This window comes from Chelonia mydas, chromosome 2, assembly GCF_015237465.2.
Source record: "Chelonia mydas isolate rCheMyd1 chromosome 2, rCheMyd1.pri.v2, whole genome shotgun sequence".
Classification (NCBI taxonomy): domain Eukaryota; kingdom Metazoa; phylum Chordata; order Testudines; family Cheloniidae; genus Chelonia; species Chelonia mydas.
The window spans coordinates 234894736-234916168 of NC_057850.1; the positions used below are offsets into that span (position 1 = coordinate 234894736).

At 45.5% G+C, this 21433-nt stretch overlaps 1 protein-coding gene across 8 annotated transcripts in view; it reads right to left on the minus strand.

Moving 5' to 3' along the window:
- CUL2 (cullin 2) overlaps positions 1 to 1086 on the minus strand; it is an 87002-nt gene extending 85916 nt beyond the window's left edge. For 2 of the 8 annotated variants that reach the window (XM_043541463.1, XM_043541465.1), the window contains exon 1: positions 787 to 1042. The gene's annotated coding sequence lies outside the window, so the exon portion shown is untranslated. Of the gene's footprint in view, positions 1 to 608; positions 713 to 786 lie in introns of those variants that run through there. The other 6 variants (XM_043541471.1, XM_043541472.1, XM_043541468.1 and 3 more) reach the window with 5 other exon arrangements.
- Between the last annotated feature and the right edge of the window lie 20347 nt (positions 1087 to 21433).

The window sequence follows — 21433 nt, forward strand, 5'->3', positions numbered from 1 at the left end:
GTTGTGGAAGGCCAAGACTATAACAGGGTTCAAAAAAGAACTAGATAAATTCATGACGGATAGGTCCATCAATGACTATTAGCCAGCCTGTTGGGATCCTGGAAATGGGCGGGTATGGTGTCCCTAGCCTCTGTTTGCCAAAGAAGCTGGGAATGAGCAACAGGGAAAGGATCACTTGATGATTACCTGTTCTGTTCAGTCGCCCTGGTGCACCTGACATTGGCCACTCTTGAGAGACAGGATACTGGGCTTGATGGACCTTTGGTCTGACCTAGTATAGCCATTCTTATGTACCTCCCACCCCCAGGGACTCCTCACAGTATTCTGCATAGCTGCCTCTTCAGCTTTCACTAAGGATATGCTGTGGGAATCATCAGTTGCCAGTCACTGGGAAGAGTGAAAATTTTCTTAGCCAAGACATAACTTGGCAGGTTGCTGTTTTGCTTAATGATGCCTTTTGCAGTTTGTATAAGTTGAGCAGGATTGCTAAATTCCACCACAGACCTATCTACATTGGCCCCTGAAAAAGGTGTAAACTAACTTATGTAAAACTAACATTTTTATAAGTTGTATATATTCACAGTTGACTTTCCCCATCTGTCCCTTACCTCTTAAACTTCCCCTCTGCTCTTCTCTCATCATGCTGAATCACACCTGTAAACCACCTCCTCCCTTCAAGGATATAGCCATTTATAAATGGCCTCTCTGAACAAAGACACCCCACTACAGTACTCTCTACTTTTCTCCAACCCTTCAACCAAAACAAACAACCCATCAAGCTTTTACCTTCACAGTCTATCAATTTCTTCCTAATCTTAATAGGGCTCAGGCATCTCCTTCCCAAATGGTGCTCATCTCTCATTCTTCCAGGAGGCTAGGCCAGTTTTCTCTTGAGAGGGGCCTGGTCATTTGCATCTCTCCTCAGAACACTGTTATTCAGTGATCAAGAAGACGTCTTCTGCTGTCACTGCTTAGCATGGGAAAGAGAACAAAACCCATCACAAGGGCAAGAGGGTTTGGATCATACAAGGGGGACTATTCCTCTACACCCCTGGCACCAGATGCAAATCATATGAGAGATAATGAGCCCCTTTTACCTCCCCCAGAGCAACTGATAAAGCATCCTCAGGGTGGAGCAGCTGATTAGTACCTCAGGATTCAAATATGGCTATAGAGATAAAAGGTGATTTTCCATTTTGGAAGGTGAGATTCTGGACTGCAGAGAGCTGCAAGTTGCAATCAACACCAGGCTCTGACTGCTCTTGTGTTAGAGTTATATAATGTTTAAATAAAAATAATGTAGTTATTAAATACAACCCCTGCTTTTCCTAAATAAGAAGAATATAGTCCCCAGCAACTGAGAGAGGGGGGAATTTCTGGCAGCTATCCAGAAAGAAAAATATGCAAGGCCAGATTGAGGGCTATAAAACAACAATTGGGCAAGTCTGTGCAGTCACCTAGAGTAAGAGTGCAGCACCTTGTAAGGGTCAGATAGTCCTAAGGCTGCTGATATTATTAGATCAATTGCAGTTAGAGGAAGATTGTGCTATGGTGAAACATCTGCAGCTGTATTAGGTTCTGGTGAAATAAGGGGCACATTGAATGATAGACTCTTCAGCTCTACTACTATTCAAACAGCAAGTAGAATGGGTTTGAGTGATGTCATGTACTTCTTGTACACCGTAGGTTGCAGGGCTGCTACTAGCAGTCAAGTTTCTGTCGCAGATAGGGACTGATTACAGAGCTTCTCATAGAGATACACACCAGCTGTGTTTCCTATAACAAGATACTTTAATGCTTTGTCAGGCTGAGGCTAGCTTAATTAAGGTTTGTCTCACACAGCACCACCTAGTGGCTGAACAGCATCATACAGTTTAGAATGCCTGTACCGGCGAGACCTCTAACAGGTGGAGGGAATAGAACGTTGAAGTCAAAAGGTTCTTGGCAGTTGGGAATGTCAGTGGGCCAGTGGCTTCTCCATACAGAAACAGGGGTGGGGAGAAGGGAGAGGTGGAGCCTGCTCCTAAACAGAAAAATTGCTGATATTGGGTTACATAGTAACTAATTCTAGTGTTTTGCAACCCAACAAAGCCATAGAAAATGTTCTTTTTTTTAAAAAGTGCATGTGTAAAATTGTTGACTTCAACGTACATGACTTTAAAAAATGTTTTCTTCAAATTTGACTTGCTTTTTAAAGGGTAGTTATGGTCAGAAAAGTAACTAACCAATTGCACTTTCTTAACAAATCTCTTCTCTGTGCTGAGAGATTTGTTGTGTTTCTTTTCAGTTTGGAAGTTCAGAGTGACAAGAAAAAAGAAGATTGTCAAACAATGACTTTCTGAACAGAGAAAAAAAAATCAAAATATATTGTAGCATTTGCTAGTGCAATTGATACCTTGTTCAGAAATGCAGTTTCAGTTCTAACTCCCCTTTCAGATGCACATGGAAAGTTTCATCCCAGAAAGAATGCTGTTTGGTTTTAGCCTACTAATTAGGTTTTTAAGTTTGAGCAAAAGCAGTTTAGCTGTTAGTGTGTTATATAAGCATGACAACCCCTCTACACGCACTCCCTACGTGTTCTAATAATTTTTTCACTTGCTCAACGAAAAAATATGGAGAAACTAGAAACTTCCAATGGATAATCCAGTTGTGGTTAGATTCTGAAAAAAGACTAAAAGTGGCTTCATAATTTTCTCAACAGCTTCTGCTCTGCCTCAAGCAGCGTGGGCCAAGGGATGTGTTGGCTGCCGCTTCCCGCAGCCTCCATTGGCCTGGAACAGTGAACGGCGGTCAGTGGGAGCTGCGGACGCTGCAGGTAAACAATCCATCCCGGCCTGCCAGTGGCTTTCCCTGATGGGTCGTGTGCCAAAGGTGGCCGATCCCTGTTCTCTACCATTATCTAAATCACTGATGAAGATATTGAACAGAACTAGACCCAAAACTGATCCCTGTGGGATCCCACTCGTTCTGCCCTTCCAGCATGATTGTGAACCACTGATAACTACTCTCTGGGAATGGTTTTCCAACCAGTTTTTCACCCACCTTATACTAGTTCCATCTAGGTTGCATGTCCCTAGTTTGTTTATGAGAAGGTCATGTGAGACAGTATCAAAAGCTTTCCTAAAGTCAAGATATACCACATCTACCGCTTCCCCCCATCCACAAAGCTTGTTACTCTGTCAAAGAAAGCTATCAGGTTGGTTTGCCACACTTCCTATCTTTCCTATTCAGTGGGATAGTTTGCTTTTGTGCCCTTACTAATATCACTGTGGAAAAACTGCCAACTGTCTTCTATTGTTTTTTCCCTTAGACTTGCTTCCCATGGCATCTTACCTACCAACTCCCTGAGTTTGCTAAAGTCTGCCTTCTTGAAATCCATTGTCTTTATTTTGCTCTTCTCCCTCCTACCATTCCTTAGGCCTTGGCTACACTGCCACTTTACAGTGCTGCAATTTTCTCACTCAGGGGTGTGAAAAAACACCCCCCTAAGCACTGCAAGTTTCAGCGCTGTAATGTGGCAGTGTAGACAGTGCTACAGCGCTGGGAGCCACGCCCCTTGTGGAGGTGGCTTTTTTATAATGCTGGTGCCACGACTAAGCAGCCATGTTAAAGCTCTGCCGTGGCAGTGCTTTAACATTGCTAGTGAAGACATGCCCTTAGAATCATGAACTCTATCATTTTATGATCACTTTCATCCAAGCTGCCTTCCACTTTCAAATTGTCAACCAGTTCCTCCCTATTTGTCAAAATCAAATCTAGAACAGCCTCTCCCCTAGTAACTGTCTCCACCTTCTGAGATTAAAAAATTGTTTCCAATACATTCCAAGTACTTGTTGGATAATCTGTGCCCTGCTGTGTTATTTTCCCAACAGATGTCTGAGTATTTAAAGTCCCCCATTACCACCAAGTCCTGTGCTTTGGATGATTTTGTTAGCTGTTTAAAAAAAAGCCTCATCCACCTGTTCTTCCTGATTAGGCGGTCTGTAGTAGACCCCCCACCATGATATCACCCTTGTTTTTTACCCCTTTTATCTTTACCCAGAGACTTTCAACAAGTCTGTCTCCTATTTCCATCTCAATCTCAGTCCAAGTGTATACATTTTTAATATATAAGGTAACACGTCCTCCCTTTTTTCCCTACCTGTCCTTCCTGACCAAGCTGTACCCTTCTATACCAATATTCCAGTCATGCGTATTATCCCACCAAGTGTCTGTGATGCCAGCTATGTCACAATGATTTTGTAACCGAACACCAGCCAAAATTGATCATTTGGGCAACACAGTTCGGACTCCTGGATACAGTAGAGTAGGTGTCAGAGTAGCAGCCGTGTTAGTCTGTATCCGCAAAAATAAAAGGAGTACTTGTGGCACCTTAGAGACTAAACAGCTGACGAAAGCTTATGCTCAAATAAATTTGTTAGTCTCTAAGGTGCCACAAATACTCCTTTTCTTTCTTTTTTTTTTTTTTTTTTGGAGTCGGTGTGTTCATGTAAATACAGTCTGGTCCAAAGCCTTTCCCCCCACCCTCCAGATCATCATTAGCTGTCAGGGGAGAGCTCATTCAGACCTTGCTTACAAATCATAATTTGAAATGATTAGGTTGGCCAACATCGCTGAAACGACATTGTCAGAAAAAATAACCGTTGTGTGAGGAAGCTAGTCTTTGTTCATACTTTTGAAACCTATTATGCTTTTTCAGGTACAAGTATTTTATTATATACTGTATATGCTTTCAAAGTGCGTATTAATGTTTCAGTTTCAATTCCAATTTTCAACCAATGACTAAATTGACAACATTGCATGTAACTAGTTGACCACTGGCGGGGATGTTGGGGAAATTCAGGCAGGGTGTAGGGAAATCCCTGGATAGGAAGCACATATATTTAATAATAAGGTGCCATTTCTACAGTCACTTTTCTAACCACAGCAGTCCTTTAAAAATCAAGTCGAATTTGAAGAAAATCAATTCTGTATTTTTACAGTTCTAAATGTTAGAAGTCAACAATTTTACACACACACACACACACACACACACACACACTTCAGAAAAAATTGATTTTTGTTTTTGTTTTGGATACGCTTGAAGGCAGGGGTACTCAAACTTTTGTACTGGTGATCCCTTTCACATAGCAAGCCTCTGAGTGTGACCCCCCTCATAAATTAAAAAACACTTTTTTGTATATTTAACACCATTATAAATGCTCGAGGCAAAGCAGGGTTTGGGGTAGAGGTTGACAGCTCACAACCCCTCATGTAATAGCCTCGCAACCCCCTGAGGGGTCCCAACTCCCCGTTTGAGAACCCCTGCTTTAAAGAGAGCTTCATTTAGGCATAGAATCCTAGAATATCAGGGTTGGAAGATACCTCAGGAGGTCATCTAGTCCAACCCCCTGCTCAAAGAAGGACCAACCCCAACCAAATCATCCCAGCCAGGGCTTTGTCAAGCGGGGCCTTAAAAACCTCTAAGGATGGAGATTCCACCACCTCCCTAGGTAACCCATTCCAGTACTTCACCACCCTCTTAGTGAAATAGTGTTTCCTAATATCCAACCTAGACCTCCCCGACTGCAACTTGAGACCATTGCTCCTTGTTCTGTCATCTGCCACACTCTTAACTCCGATGCACTAGCCAGGTAGGCGGTAAAAGCCCCAGGAACTTTTGAATTTCTTTTCCTGTTTGGTCACCATCAGCACAGTCCACCATCACAGGTGACCATGCAGAGTCCAGGACCGGCTCTAGGCACCAGCAAAACAAGCAGGTGCTTGGGGCGGCACATTTCTAAGGGGAGGCATTCCGGCGCCAGCCATGCTGCCCCTAGAAATGTGCCCCTGCCTCCCCAGCTTGCCTCCACTCTGCCTCTGCCTGCTCCCCTGAGCGCGCCACCACCTCTCCGCTTCTCCCCCCTCCCTCCCAGGCTTGCCGCATGTGAAACAGCTGTTTCGCGCTGAAAGCCTGGGAGGGAGGGAGGAGAAGCCAAGCAGCCGCGCGCTTGTGGGAGGCGGCGGCGGTGGGGCGGAAGTGAGATGGGGCAGGGAGCGGTTCCTCTACCCCCAGAGTTACTTCCTGAGCTCCCCCCAACCCTCGCTCACCTCTGCTCCACCTGCTCCCTTGAACGCGCAGCCTCTCCCTCGCCTGAGAGGCAGGGGGGAGAAGTGGAGCAGCAGCGTGTTCAGGGGAGCAGGCAGAGCGGAGGTAAGCTAGGGCGGGAGGTTGCGGGGGGGAGCTGCAGGCAGCAATGGTGTGGGGGGGAGGGAAATGCAGCACGCCCGGGGGAGGAAGAGGGGCCGGGGATTTGGGCAAGGGGTGGGAAATGGGTTGGGAAGGGGCGGAGTTGGGGCGGAGCCGGGGGGGCACGAAAAAAAACCGGGGGTGGCCAAACATTTTTTTGCTTAAGGTGGCAAAAATCGGAGAGCTGTCCCTCGCAGAGTCCACCATTACAAGAGACCACGCAGTCCCGGATTCACAGACGAGCTCCAGCATGGTCCGAACGGGAGGTACTGGATCTCATCGCATGTTGGGGAAACGAATCTGTTATGGCAGAACTACGTTCCAAAAAGAAACGCAAATAGGTACGCTAAAGTCTCCAGGGCCATGACGGAGAGAGGCTACTCCAGGGACACAGAGCAGTGTCGTACAAAAATCAAGGCGCTCAGGCAAACGTACCAAAAAGCCAGGGAAGCGAACGGGCACGCTAGGTCACAGCCCCATACATGCTGCTTCTACCGTGAACTGCATGCAATTATGGGGGGTGACGCCACCACTACCCCACCACTGTCCATGGACACCTGCAAGAGGGGAGTTGCATGGAGCGAGGAGGATGAGTTACTGGAGGATGAAGAGGAGGAGGACGACAGTGCAAAGGTGGCAAGTGAGGAATCCATTTTCCCCCTAGCCAGGAACTATTAGAATCATAGAATATTAGGGTTGGAAGGGACCTCAGGAGGGACCTCAAAGCAGGACCAATCCCCAACTAAATCATCCCAGCCAGGGCTTTGTCAAGCCAGACCTTAAAAACTTCTATGGAAGGAGATTTCACCACCTCCCCAGATAACGCATTCCAGTGCTTCACCACCCTCCTAGTAAAAAAGTTTTTCCTAATATCCAACCTAAACCTCCCCCACTGCAACTTGAGACCATTATTCCTTGTTCTGTCATCTGCTACCACTGAGAATAGCCTAGATCCATCCTCTTTGGAACCCCCTTTCAGGTAGTTGAAAGCAGCTATCAAATCCCCCCTCATTCTTTTCTTCTGCAGACTAAACAATCCCAGTTCCCTCAGCCTCTCCTCATAAATCATGTGTTCCAGTCCCCGAATCATTTTTGTTGCCCTCCGCTGGACATTTTCCAATTTTTCCACATCCTTCTTGTAGTGTGGGGCCCAGCCTGGACACAGTACTCTAGACAAGGCCTCACCAATGTCGAATAGAGGGGAAATATCACATCCCTCGATCTGCTGGCAATGCCCCTACTGATACATCCCAAAATGCCATTGGCCTTCTTGGCAACAAGGGCACACTGGTGACTCATATCCAGCTTCACGTCCATTGTAACCCCTAGGTCCTTTTCTCCAGAACTGCTGCCTAGCCACTCGGTCCCTAGTGAGTAGCAGTGCATGGGATTCTTCCGTCCTAATTGCAGGACTCTGCACTTGTCCTTATTGAACCTCATCAGATTTCTTTTGGCCCAATCCTCTATTTGTCTAGGTCCTTCTGTATCCTATCCTTACCCTCCAGCATATCTACCTCTCCCCCTAGTTTAGTGTAATCTGCAGACTTGCTGAGGGTGCAATCCACACCATCCTCCAGATCATTAATGAAGATATTGAACAAAACCGGCCCCAGGACCGACCCTTGGGGCACTCCACTTCATACTGGCTGCCAACCACACATGGAGCCATTGATCACTACCCGTTGAGCCCGACAATCTAGCCAGCTTTCTATCCACCTTATAGTGCATTCATCCAGCCCATACTTCTTTAACTTGCTGACAAGAATACTGTGGGAGACCGTGTCAAAAGCTTTGCTAAAGTCAAGGAACAACATGTCCACTGCTTTCCCCTCATCCACAGAGCCAGTTATCTCGTCATAGAAGGCAATTAGATTAGTCAGGAATGACTTGCCCTTGGTGAATCCATGCTAACTGTTCCTGATCACTTTCCTCTCCTCAAAGTGTTTCAAAATTGATTCCTTGAGGACCTGCTCCATGATTTTTCCAGGGACTGAGGTGAGGCTGGTTGGCCTGTAGTTCCCAGGATCCTGCTTCTTCCCTTTTTTAAAGATGGGCACTACATTAGCCTTTTCCCAGTCATCTGGGACCTCCCCTGATTGCCATGAGTTTTCAAAGATAATGGCCAATGGCTCTACAATCACATCCGCCAACTCCTTTAGCACCCTTGAATGCAGTGCATCCGGCCCCATGGACTTGTGCTTGTCCAGCTTTTCTAAATAGTCCCAAACCACTTCTTTCTCCACAGAGGGCTGGTCACCTCCTCCCCATGCTGTGCTGCCCAGTGCAGTAGTGTGGGAGCTAACCTTGTTCGTGAAGACAGAGGCAAAAAAAGCATTGAGTACCTTAGCTTTTTGCACATCCTCTGTCACTCGGTTGCCTCCCTCATTTAGTAAGGGGCCCACACTTTCCTTGACTTTCTTCTTGTTGCTAACATACCTGAAGACACCCTTCTTGTTACTCTTAACATCTCTTGCTAGCTGCAACTCCAAGTGTGATTTGGCCTTCCTGATTTCACTCCTGCATGCCCAAGCAATATTTTTATACTCCTCCCTGGTCATTTGTCCAATCTTCCACTTCTTGTAAGCTTCTTTTTTGTGTTTAAGATCAGCAAGGATTTCACCATTAAGCCAAGCTGGTCGCCTGCCATATTTACTATTCTTTCTACACATCGGGATGGTTTGTTCCTGCAACCTCAATAAGGATTCTTTAAAATACAGCCAGCTCTCCTGGACTCCTTTCCCCCTCATGTTATTCTCCCAGGGGATCCTGCCCATCAGTTCCCTGAGGGAGTCAAAGTCTGTTTTTCTGAAGTCCAGGATCCATATTCTGCTGCTCTCCTTTCTTCCTTGTGTCAGGATCCTGAACTCGACCATCTCATGGTCACTGCCTCCCAGGTTCCCATCCACTTTTGCTTCCCCTATTAATTCTTCCTGGTTTGTGAGCAGCAGGTCCAGAAAAGCTCTGCCCCTGGTTGGTTCCTCCAGCACTTGCACCAGGAAATTGTCCCCTACACTTTCCAAAAAGTTCCTGGATTGTCTGTGCACTGCTGTATTGCTCTCCCAGCAGATATCAGGGTGATTGAAGTCTCCCATAAGAACCGGGGCCTGCGATCTAGTAACTTCCATTAGTTGCCGGAAGAAAGCCTCGTCCGCCTCATCACCCTGGTCCGGTGGTCTATAGCAGACTCCTACCACGACATCACCCTTGTTGCTCACACTTCTAAACTTAATCCAGAGACACTCAGGTTTTTCTGCAGTTTCATATCAGAGCTCTGAGCAGTCATACTGCTCTCTTACATACAATGCAACTCCCCCACCTTTTCTGCCCTGCCTGTCCTTCCTGAATAGCTTATATCCATCCATGACAGCACTCCAGTCACGTGAGTTATCCCACCAAGTCTCTGTTATTCCAATCACATCATAATTCCTTGACTGTGCCAGGACTTCCAGTTCTCCCTGCTTGTTTCCCAGGCTTCTTGCATTTGTGTATAGGCACCTGAGATAACTTGCTGTTTGTCCTGCTTTCTTAGTATGAGGCAGGAGCCCTCCCCTTTCCCGCTCCCCTGCTCGTGCTTCCTCCCAGTATCCCACATCCCCACTTACCTCAGGGCTTTGGTCTCCTTCCCCTGGTGAACCTAGTTTAAAGCCCTCCTCACTAGGTTAGCCAGCCTGCTTGCGAAGATGCTCCTCCCTCTCTTCTTTCTCTGCCTAGCATTCCTCCTTCTTGGAACACCATCCCATGGTCAAAGAATCCAAAGCCTTCTCTCCGACACCACCTGCGTAGCCATTCGTTGACTTCCACGATTCGATGGTCTCTACCCAGGCCTTTTCCTTCCACAGAGAGGATGGACGAGAACACCATTTGCGCCTCAAACTCCTTTATCCTTCTTCCCAGAGCCATGTAGTCTGCAGTGATCCGCTCAAGGTCATTCTTGGCAGTATCATTGGTGCCCATGTGGAGAAGCAGGAAGGGGTAGCAATCCGAGGGCTTGCTGAGTCTCGGCAGTCTCTCCGTCATATCGTGAATCCTAGCTCCTGGCAAGCAGCAGACTTCTCGGTTTTCCCGGTCGGGGCGGCAGATAGATGACTCAGTCCCCAGAGGAGAGAGTCCCCGACCACCACCGCCCACCTCCTTCTCTTGGGAGTGGTGGTCATGGAACCCCCATCCCTAGGACAGTGCATCTCATTCCTTCCAATTGGCGGAGTCTCCTTCTGTTCCCTTCCCTCAGATGTATCATCTAGTCCACTCTCCGCATTAGTACTTGTGGAGAGAACATGAAAATGGTTGCTTACCTGTATCTGCGTTGCTGGTACATGGACGCTCCCCTTTCTTCTTCTGGAGGTCACATGCTGCCAAATTTCTTCACCGTCCTCCTGTCCCCGCTGCGCAGCCTGCTCTGAATCTTCAGAACATTGTGCCCATAGAAGCATATCCTGACGTCTGTCCCAGAAATCTTCAGTTTCTCTTATGCAACGCAGGGTCGATACTTGTTTCTCCAGACCTTGAACCTTCTCTTCCAATATGTCTGTACAAAATGCAAGCTGGTCTCCAAAGTCGCTTCTCTCCTGTGGAAGAAAGACAAACATGGCACATTCAGTGCAGGTCACAATAGCTGAACATTCCCCATACATATTACCTTCCTTCTACGAGCTTCCTCAGGAGTTGTAGTAACTACTCAGAGGTGCCGGCAAGATGTAAGCCTCAGTGGGCTCTCCCCAGGCAAACTCCCTCTGTTAGCCTCTCTGCTGTTCACCACTCAGGTGGTTCACAGCTGACTGGCTTTTTATAAGTCAGGCCCACTCAAGGCTCACCTGGAACAAAGCACTCCCAATTCACACTTTTCAAACAACCAGTCAAGCACATGGTCAAACTGTCCCCCAACAGACACTCAGATACTCACCAACACAGCCTCCCTAATGCAGCCCTTAGCATACCTCCTCTCAGACAGATTCCAGGCGAACTCCCTCTGTTAGCCTCTCTGCTGTTCGCCGCTCAGCTGGTTTACAGCTGACTGGCTTTTTATAACAGTCAGGCCCACTCCAACTTAACGCTGGACCCAATAGCCTCCCCCCACTCCCAGTGTGGGCTCCCAGACCATGACCCTAGAGAAGGCACTTCTGGTGAGTAAGAGCCTGATTGGAGCCACGGGGTGCGGGGAAACCCAGCTGTGCTGGGCTGTTCGCGTTTAGTTTAAAGCCTTATCGGAGTCACACAGGGTGCGTGTGGGGCGGTGTTGTGTGATGCAATCATCCCAGAGAGCCTGTCCTTTTATATGGCAAACCCACTTTTATATGGCCCTCCTTTTATATGGCAAACCCACCAGGCATTGCTTGCTATGGGAAAGGGGGCCTGGCAGTTTGAAAGCATTGAAATGAATACAGAAGAAGCAGAACCCCGTGTGCCCCTCGGGCTTACCATGGCTGCCTGCAAGCTGAATTCCGTTGCCTGGCCGCGTGTGGTGGCTTACTCACAACAGAGTGGCAGGCACTTCAGTATAAGAGGCAAAATGCAACCTTGCACAGAAAGAACATATGCTGTGTACTATGCATTGCCTGTTTCACTGAGAAAGAGTGTCCCCTTTGTTCTCTAAAATGTATCTTTTAAAATACTACCCTCCCTTTTTCTCCTCCTGCAGGTGCAAATGTTTCAACGCAGCCCCTATCTACTCCGTCCCAGAAGCTGGTCCAGATTAGAAGGTGGAAAAAACAAACTCGGGACGACATGTTTGCCGAGCTCATGCAGTCCTCCCGCACAGATAGGGCCCAGCTGAATGCGTGGAGGCAAACAATTGCAGAGTCCCGTAAAGCATTAAATGAACATTAAGAGAGGAGGGACGTATGCAATGAGAACAGGCAGGATGCTATGCTCAAGCTAATGGGGGAGCAAACTGACATGCTCTGCTGTATGCTGGCTCTAATGCAGGAAAGGCAGCAAGACCACAGATTGCTGCTGCAGCCCCCGTATAACCGCCCTCCCTCCTCCCCAAGTTCATAGAATCATAGAATATCAGGGTTGGAAGGGACCTCAGGAGGTCATCTAGTCCAACCCCCTGCTCAAAGCAGGACCAATCCCCAATCAAATCATCCCAGCCAAGGCTTTGTCAAGCCTGACCTTAAAAACTTCCAAGGAAGGAGATTCTACCACCTCCCTAGGTCATGCATTCCAGTGTTTCACCACCCTCCTAGTGAAAAAGTTTTTCCTAATATCCAACCTAAACCTCCCCCACTGCAACTTGAGACCATTACTCCTTGTCCTGTCCTCTTCTACCACTGAGATTAGTCTAGAACCATCCTCTCTGGAACCACATCTCAGGTAGTTGAAAGCAGCTATCAAATCCCCCCTCATTCTTCTCTTCCGCAGACTAAACAATCCCAGTTCCCTCAGCCTCTCCTCATAAGTCATGTGTTCCAGACCCCTAATCATTTTTGTTGCCCTTCGCTGGACTCTCTCCAATTTATCCACGTCCTTCTTGTAGTGTGGGGCCCAAAACAGGACACAGTACTCCAGATGAGGCCTCACCAATGTCGAATAGAGGGGAACGATCACGTCCCTCGATCTGCTCGCTATGCCCCTACTTATACATCCCAAAATGCCATTGGCCTTCTTGGCAACAAGGGCACACTGCTGACTCATATCCAGCTTCTCGTCCAATGTAACCCCTAGGTCCTTTTCCGCAGAACTGGAGTCCATAGACTCCTCACCCAGACACCCAAGAACACACGGGGGAGGCTACGGCGACCCACACACTCAATCCCAGAGGATTGCACAAGCAGCAGAAAGCTGGCATATCTGAAATTTTGATTGGGTTTCCGAATTTGTCCTTCCCTCCTCCTCCACCCCTCTCCTCTAGTACCCCCCTCCCCAGTCTACCTTCCGATTTCTCTCAATGTGTTTGTGCAACAAATAATAAAGAACGGTTTTTAAACAATTGTGACTTTATTTCCTTTCATATGTATAGGGGGCAGGTAACTTAATAGAAACAACCACAACTGTTACACCGTACCTTGGCTAGTCATGAAACTGGGTTTCAAAGCTTCTCTGATGCGCAGCACTCCCTGTTGCGATCTTCTAATCCCCGTGTTGTCTGGCTGTGCGAAATTGGCCGCCAGGCGAGTTGCCTCAACCTCCCTCCCCGCCATAAATGTCTCCCCCTTACTCTCACAGATATTGTGGAGCACACAACAAGCAGCAATTACAATTGGAATATTTGTGCTGAGATCTAACCGAGTCAGTAAACTGTGCCAGCAAGCTTTCAAATGTCCAAACGCACATTCTCCCACCATTCTGCACTTGCTCAGCCTATAGTTGAACTGCTCCTTACTACTGTCTAGGGTGCCTGTGTACAGCTTCATGAGCCATGGTATTAGGGGTTAGGCTAGGTCCCCGCAGATAACTATAGGCATTTCAACATCGCCAACAGTAATTTTCTGGTCTGGGAAGTAAGTCCCTTCCTGTAGTTGTTCAAACAGACCAGAAATCCAGAAGATGCGAGCGTCATGCACCTCTGCCGGCCATCCCACGATGATGTCGGTGAAACTTCCCTTGTGATCCACCAGTGCTTGCAGCACCATGGAAAAGTACCCCTTGTGGTTTACATACTGGCCACCCTGGTGTTCTGGGGCCAAGATAGGGATATGCGTTCCATCTATCGCCCCGCCACAGTTAGGGAACCCCAGTGCATTAAAGCCATTCACAATGGTCTGCACATTTCCCAAAGTCACTACCCTTGATAGCAGCTGGTCAATGATTGCGTTGGCTACTTGCAGCACAGCAGCCCCCACAGTAGATTTGCCAACTCCAAACTGATTCCTGACTGACTGGTAGCTGTCAGGCGTTGCAAGCTTCCACAGGGTTATGGTCACTCGCTTCTCAACTGTGAGGGCTGCTCTCATTTTGGTGTCTTTGCGCTTCATGGCAGGGGACAGCAAGTTACAAAGTTCCATGAAAGTGGCCGTACGCATACAAAACTTTTGCAGCCACTGGGAATCATCCCATACCCACAACACTGTGCGGTCCCAACAGTCTGTGCTTGTTTCCCGAGCCCAGAATCTGTGTTCCATGGCATGAACCTGGCCCAATGCCACCATGCTCTCCCAATCGCCCCGTGCCGTGCTTCTCGGAATGTCTGTGTCCATGTCCTCATCACTATCGTAATCGCGCTGTCTTCACTTCCTCGCCTGGTTTTGCAGGTACTGCACATACTGCTGGATAATGCGCGAGATATTTACAGTGTTCAAAACTGCAGCGGAGATCTGAGCAGGCTCCATGCTTGCTGCATGGCGCCTTCACGGGTAATCCTGGAAAAAGGGCGCGAAACATAGAGAGCAGAGTGGCAGCGGAAGAGGTGCTCTTTGGTTCATGAGAGCCAAAAAAAGGCAGGAAATAGTTGTCTTCTGTAGCTTTCATGGAGGCGGGAGCCCAGGACAGAAAACATGGAGAAGCTCGGTAGCGCGGCAAGAGCGGGAAAGCAGAGTTGGCGCCGGAAGCTGTGCTGCTCAGTTCACGATGGCCGAGCAGAGTTGGCAGCGGAAGCGGTCAATGAGGAAGAGAAAGAGTAGATACTTATAGAGATTACATAGCAAGATTAGAGGAAATGCGAGGTGGATTCATAGTACTAGGAGAGAAGCGGTGCACCGTACTGCACCGTCTGCTGAAAGCAGTATGGCGTCTGCACGCCAAAAAGGCGCGAAACGATTGTCTTCCGTAGCTTTCACCATGGGTGGAGCAACTGATGACACGCACCCAGAAACACTCGTGAGAATGTTTTTGCCCCGTCATGCACTGGGAGCTTAATCCAGAATTCCAATGGGCGGCGGGGACTCCGGGACCCGTGTCATAGCTACCCACAGTGCACCACTCTGACATTCGATGCTAGCCTTGGTACTGTGGACGCACTCCGCAAATTCATGCGCTTTAGTGGGGACACAGAAGACTGAATGTATAAAATCGCTTCCAAAAATTTGAATTGAATAATTTTGAAATAATTTCGTACTGTAGATGTACCCTAAACAAGCCCAGTTCCCTCAACCTCTCCTCGTAAGTCATGTGCCCCAGCCTCCTGATCATTTTTGTTGCCTTCCACGGGGCTCTCTTCTTTCTGTAGTGTGGGGCCCAAAACTGGACGCAATACTCCAGATGTGGCGTCACCAGTGCCGAGTAGAGGGGAATCATCACTTCCATCGATCTGCTGGTAGTGCTTCTACTAATGCAGCCCAATATGTTGTTAGCCTTCTTGGCAACAAGGGCACACTGCTGACTCATATCCAGCTTCTCATCCACTGTAATCCCCAGGTCCTTTTCTGCAGAACTGCTGCTTAGCCAGTCAGTCCCCAGCCTGTAGCGGTGCATGGGATTCTTCCGTCCTAAGTGCAGGACTCTGTACTTGTCCTTGTTGAACCTCATCAGATTTCTTTTGGCCCAATCCTCCAATTTGTCTAGGTCACTCTGGACCCTATCCCTACCCTCCAGTGTATCTACCTCTCCCCCCAACTTAGTGTCATCCGCGAACTTGCTGAGGGTGCAATCTAACCCATTATCCAGATCATTAATAAAGATGTTCAACAAAACCGTCCCCAGGACTGACCTCCATGCAAATGGAGATGAAGTTCTGAAGTCGTATAAAGAAAAATGTGATACCTCTCCTAAATTTGTATGTACTCTGCACAGAAAATGCACAGCATGACAGACAGAGTTATGGTAAATTTCAAAAAAATTAATGCATGAACATTGGATAGTAGATAAAAGGAGAGACAAGATGCTCCAAAAAACTTGAACTCTATGTAACCATATGTAAGGTAAATACATGCCTATGAGAAGTATCACAACTAGTTGACATCTTGTTTGCCTATTGACTTTATACAACCTGAAGATATGGACATCCTAATAAAGTCCACCCAAGATTTTCCATAGCAAGGTTTGTGTAAGCAAATAGCAAGTGAAGCAGGGTTTAAGAAATCCTCAACCCACAGGAATCTGATCACTGTAGACCAGAAGTTAAGGGAGGTGCGGCAATGTAGATGACCAGATGAAATGGACAAAATATCGGGAAACATGGGGGAAGCAAAAAAAAAAAAAAAAAGTGGCCGGAGTGGAGTTGTTGAAGCAAAAAAAAAAAAACAACAACAAACCGCCGGAGCGGCCAAAGCCACAATGTCGGGACAAGTGGCGTCCTGCCCGTGCATCGGTCGGGACATGGGACAAAGAACTAAAAGTCAGGACAGTCCCAATTTTCTCGGGACGTCTGGTCACCCGAGCGGCAATGTGTCAAGGGAGGCACAATCTATATGCTTTTTTTTTTTAAAAAAGAGCTCTGGCTGTCCGGGGGAGGGTGTAAGCGACTGCAGACACAAAGAAGGGGGGTGCAATCAAATAAGTTTGAGAACCACTGCGTGTAGGTAAACAAAGATTAAAAATGGTGGCAAGATTTCTAATGGTTGACAAAAAGAAACTATATTGTGAAGGTGGGGGATGAATAGGTCTTCGGTCTGCATCTAGTATTAAATATGGAAGAGAACATAGATATTGCTGCTTTGTCCATGAAAGATGAATTGGACGAAAGTTTGTGATTGTGTAGGGAGCACATATATAGTAGAGTATTGCATATTTTAGAGTACCCAAAATAGTAAGGATGTGGAACAGCGTAGTGGCTCTTAGTGTCAACAATGAAGATGTATGGGATGCAGGCATAAGATTGTCTCATGCATTTGGTATAGGGCCAGATTAAAGTTGAATTACCTCTGAATTTTGTAATTTTTTAGCTTTTATTCTTTACATTTTTAACTCAATGGAAAATTGATTGGCTTTCCAATATTTTTTTTAATGTTAACACTCTTGAGGTTTTTCCGCTAAGCAATTAATACAAACTTAACTCCCTCTTAATTTTTTTCTAAATATGATTTTTTCTAAATACTTTACAATATTATAAAAATAAGGAAATAAAGAGAATCAAAAAATGAATAGTGTGTGTATAGATGTGAGAACCCCCCCCAAAGATATCCTTTATCACTGGATACATCCTTTTACACCCATTTAAAGTGGTTTACTTCACACTCTGTTGGACTCTGTTGCTTATGAGTTAGCTTATAAAATAATATTGAGCAATTGTTTGATAACATATATACATTTTTCTCGATTATTATGAGGTCTGTTGATAATTAGGAGCTTAATACAATATCAGGAATCTCCAAGCCCTCAAAGTTCCTATCTTCAAACCACCTCAGCTTACTGCGGCACTAAGAATCATGGGATACGCCCCCCACAGAAGTCCTAGTGCCTCACACAAGTGAGTACAGCACCCAGAGTGGATGCAGCTGAGTAGACACACTCAAATATGGGTTTGCAGTGTAGCTGCTCACACTCTGGCTAATTTAAACCAGGTGTTACTCACCCAAGTTAACTCTGCAGTGAAGACATACCCAAAAAGATTAGTTTAGAAAGTTACCATTTGACAAAACTATAAGCAACTAAAATCACTGTTAGGCAGCCATAATAGTAGGTGTTGCTATACTGTCCATAATAAATATCCAGTCGTTTTACGAATCCCACTAAGCATATGAACTCAATGGGTACATCTACACTGCAATAAAAGACCTGTTGCACAGCTGCAGCTGGCCTGGGTCAGCTGACTCGGGCCCACGGTGCTCGGACTGCAACTTAACAATTGCAGCGTAGACATTCAGGCTCGGGCTGGACTCTGAATCCCTGCATGTGGGGAGGGCATCATAGTCCAGACTCCAGCCCAAACCCAAACATCTACCCTGCAATTTTAGCCCAGCAGCCCAAGCCCCATGAGCCCAGGTCAATTGACCTGGGCTCTGAGATTTGGTTCTGTGAGTTTTTTTATTGCAGTGTAGATATACCCAATGATATCTTGTGTAAGCAGTAACAGCTAATGGAGTAATTGGATATTGATCCTTATCATGTGCTATGGGTATAGTGTTTTGGACCCTGACCTAGGGCTTGTGAGTTGGCCCAGGAAATAGAGATCAATTTCTTATCAGCATTCCTGTGTGTTAGACCTTTCATAATTACAACAGTGAGTACCACAGGTCAGTTATGTGTCTCATGAACCTGCAGGCACCTCAATAACTTTAAACAAATAATAGTAAATCAATAGATTGGGTCGGTGCTGAATGTGCCAAGAGCTATCTGTGTGCCATCCATTGTTTTTGTAAACCTCCTCCTCCCTATCAGGGCTGTTTCCCTCCCACTCCACTTATGTCTGTCTTTCCATGTTGCTTCCAGGTTGAAGGAGGGACTATGACATAATGACTAGATTCTGCAGCACGTTACACTCTTCTCTCCTTCCTTCCCCAGTTTGCATGACATCAGTATTAGATACTGTGACAAATTGAAAATTAGGCAGCACCCCAAAATATGTGAAAAACACTCACAGAGTTTTCATTGAAATAAATATTAAAATCAGCAGCATAGACAATATTGTTGAAACCTAATTTTTCTAAATATTTATCTATTTCATGTTGCCAGAGTATTTCCAGTTTTCTGCAGAAATGAGCTCCAAAAATCATGGGTCTTGCCACAAAACACAAGTAAAGCATGTTACAGAGTATAAAGGCTAACATCATATCTGAAGGAGGATGAATCAGGTTCTTAAGAATTTTATGGATTATGGTTTCTGAAAAAATACTGCGTAAATTGCATCACTCACTAGATACGTGGTTTTTTAGTTAAATTGCTTTTCTTTGTTACTCAGAATGTAAAATATCCTATGCCTGTTGCCAGTTCATTTCTGATAGCAAGTTTCTATTTGTTTCCTACTGGGATCTATACAATATATACTTAATATCCATGGGTCTGGTAGATATTTCTTGGAACTGTTGAGCCAAGGTTTGAGAAAAGACTCAAGAATAAAGTTTTTACAATTCAATACCCACTTATCCATAGAGCACTTTTTAGAGAACACTGACCCAATGTAACATAAGGCAATAAGAATAAGCCAAGATTTTTCTCCATATGTTCAAAGAGAATTGTCAGGGTTCCCTCCCCACTCTGAACTCTAGGGTACAGATGTGGGGACCCGCATGAAAGACCCCCTAATCTTATTTCTACCAGCTTAGGGTAAAACTTCCCCAAGGCACAAACTCTTTGCCCTTGGAGGGTATGCTGCCACCACCAAGTGATTTAACAAAGAATCAGGGAAAGGACCACTTGGAGTTCCTATTCCCCCAAAATATCCCCCCATGCCCTTACACCCCATTTCCTGGGGAGGCTTGAGAATAATATCCTAACCAATTGGTTATGAAGTGATCACAGACACAAACCCCTGGGTCTTAGGACCATATAGAAATCACTCAGGCTCTTAAAAGAAACAGAACTTTATTGGAAAGAAAAAAAGGTAAAATTAGAAGGGAAGCTTAACTCACAGGGCAATCAGATTTAAAACACAGAGGATTTCCCTCTGGGCAAAACCTTTAAAGTTACAAAAAGAAAACCCGGAATACACCTTCCTCTCAGCACAGAGAAAATCACAAGCCAAAACAAAAGTAAACTAATGCATTTCCTTGCTAGTACTAACTAATTCTAATGGAGTTGGATTGCTTGCTTTCTTGATTTCTCTCTGGCAAACACACAGAACAGACAGACCATGCCTTTCCCCCCATCTAGATTTGAAAGTATCTTTTTCCCTTATTGGTCCTTTGGTCAGGTGCCAGCCAGGTAACCTGAGCTTCTTAACCCTTTACAGGTAAAAGGATATTGTGCCTGTGGCCAGGAGGGATTCTATAGTACTGTATACAGAAAGGTTGTTACCCTTCCCTTTATATTTATGACAAGAATAATTTCAGAAATTTCTTCCTGGGTTGTAGTTTCAAGTCCCCTCAGCGATTAGTAATGCTTTTGTGGATTATGATTCTGAAGTTATTAGAAAATGTAAACATTTCAGCCAGTCCAAATAATAAATAAATAGTAATAATAATATCCTCACAAATGATACTGAAATCAACATGTGCCCAATCAAATCAGTCCCTTTCTGAACAGACTAGTCCTCTAATGATTGTTAACTTTTCCGCTCTGTCTTCACTTCTACGTGGTTTAGATTCATTTGAACAATTATTCACTTAAGCCTCAATCCCTCAAGCCAGTGTTTCCCAAACTTTTGAAACTTTCCCAAACTTCAGATATGAGTATCCTTTCAGAAAAATGAAACCTCCCTTCGACCATACCATGTATTGGTAAAGGCTCGCTCATTTTAACTTATAAGTCTTACACACCCAAGCTAATCCCTCAAGCCTCTTTCTTCCCCCTTACTTCAAGAAATGCTTGTGTAGCATTTTATAACATGGTGTAATGAGAAGTAATGTAGTTAATGTGGATATTTAAAGTGTGATCATTGGCATTTGAATTAGCACCTGTTGAACTAAATGGGGCAGATTACCCTTTGGAGCTCTTGCTTCAGTCTGTCTGCAAACTCAGGAAGACACTGCTGCCTTGGTTATACTTGGGGTCACACATTTTGAAAGTTGTCTTCATAACCATAACAGTTGGAAACTAATTTAAAAAAAGAAGCGGAGACTCTGGAAAATAATCAAGAGGTCTGTGTATGCTTCTCTTATGTCACCCGCCCCCCAGTTAGACCTTTGGGAAGATGTGCCTCACATGTTGGGAAATGTTTCCATAAGTGACATCAGTGGAAAACACAAGAAATCAGCAGCACAGAAATTTCAAAGCCTCACAAAGAAAACATGGGTTCCTTTTAAAATCTTGTTTTTGTCAGCCTCTTTTGTGCATCATAAGATAACATTCATATAATTAGAGTATAAGTGTAGGACAGATTTTGTGGCTATCCAAGATCCTTCGGAAGAAATGTGTTGTTCTTGTAGCTTCTGCCATGGGAAGTCAATTAAGAAGTTAAATAATATGATAATTTCAGCATGCCTTTTTAATGCAAGTTTCTTTTTACCCTTTCAAGAAATGGTAAATAGCAATCCAGTTATGTCCACTAGATGGCAATACTAAGTAGTTTAGTTGGAACTCAATAAATAAATAGTAAACCAGTGATATAGATATTTACTGTTCATGAAAGAGGTCTGACTAACAATACTGAAATCTCAATCTATTTAGCCACAAAACAGGAAAAGCAGGAGTCCAAGTTTCTCAACCGATGTGAATTAGTCACCCCCATCATCTTTAATGGTGAGAGTGTTAGTTCACTTTCCAGGGCTTCCTCGGTCTCTCTGCTGAGACTGC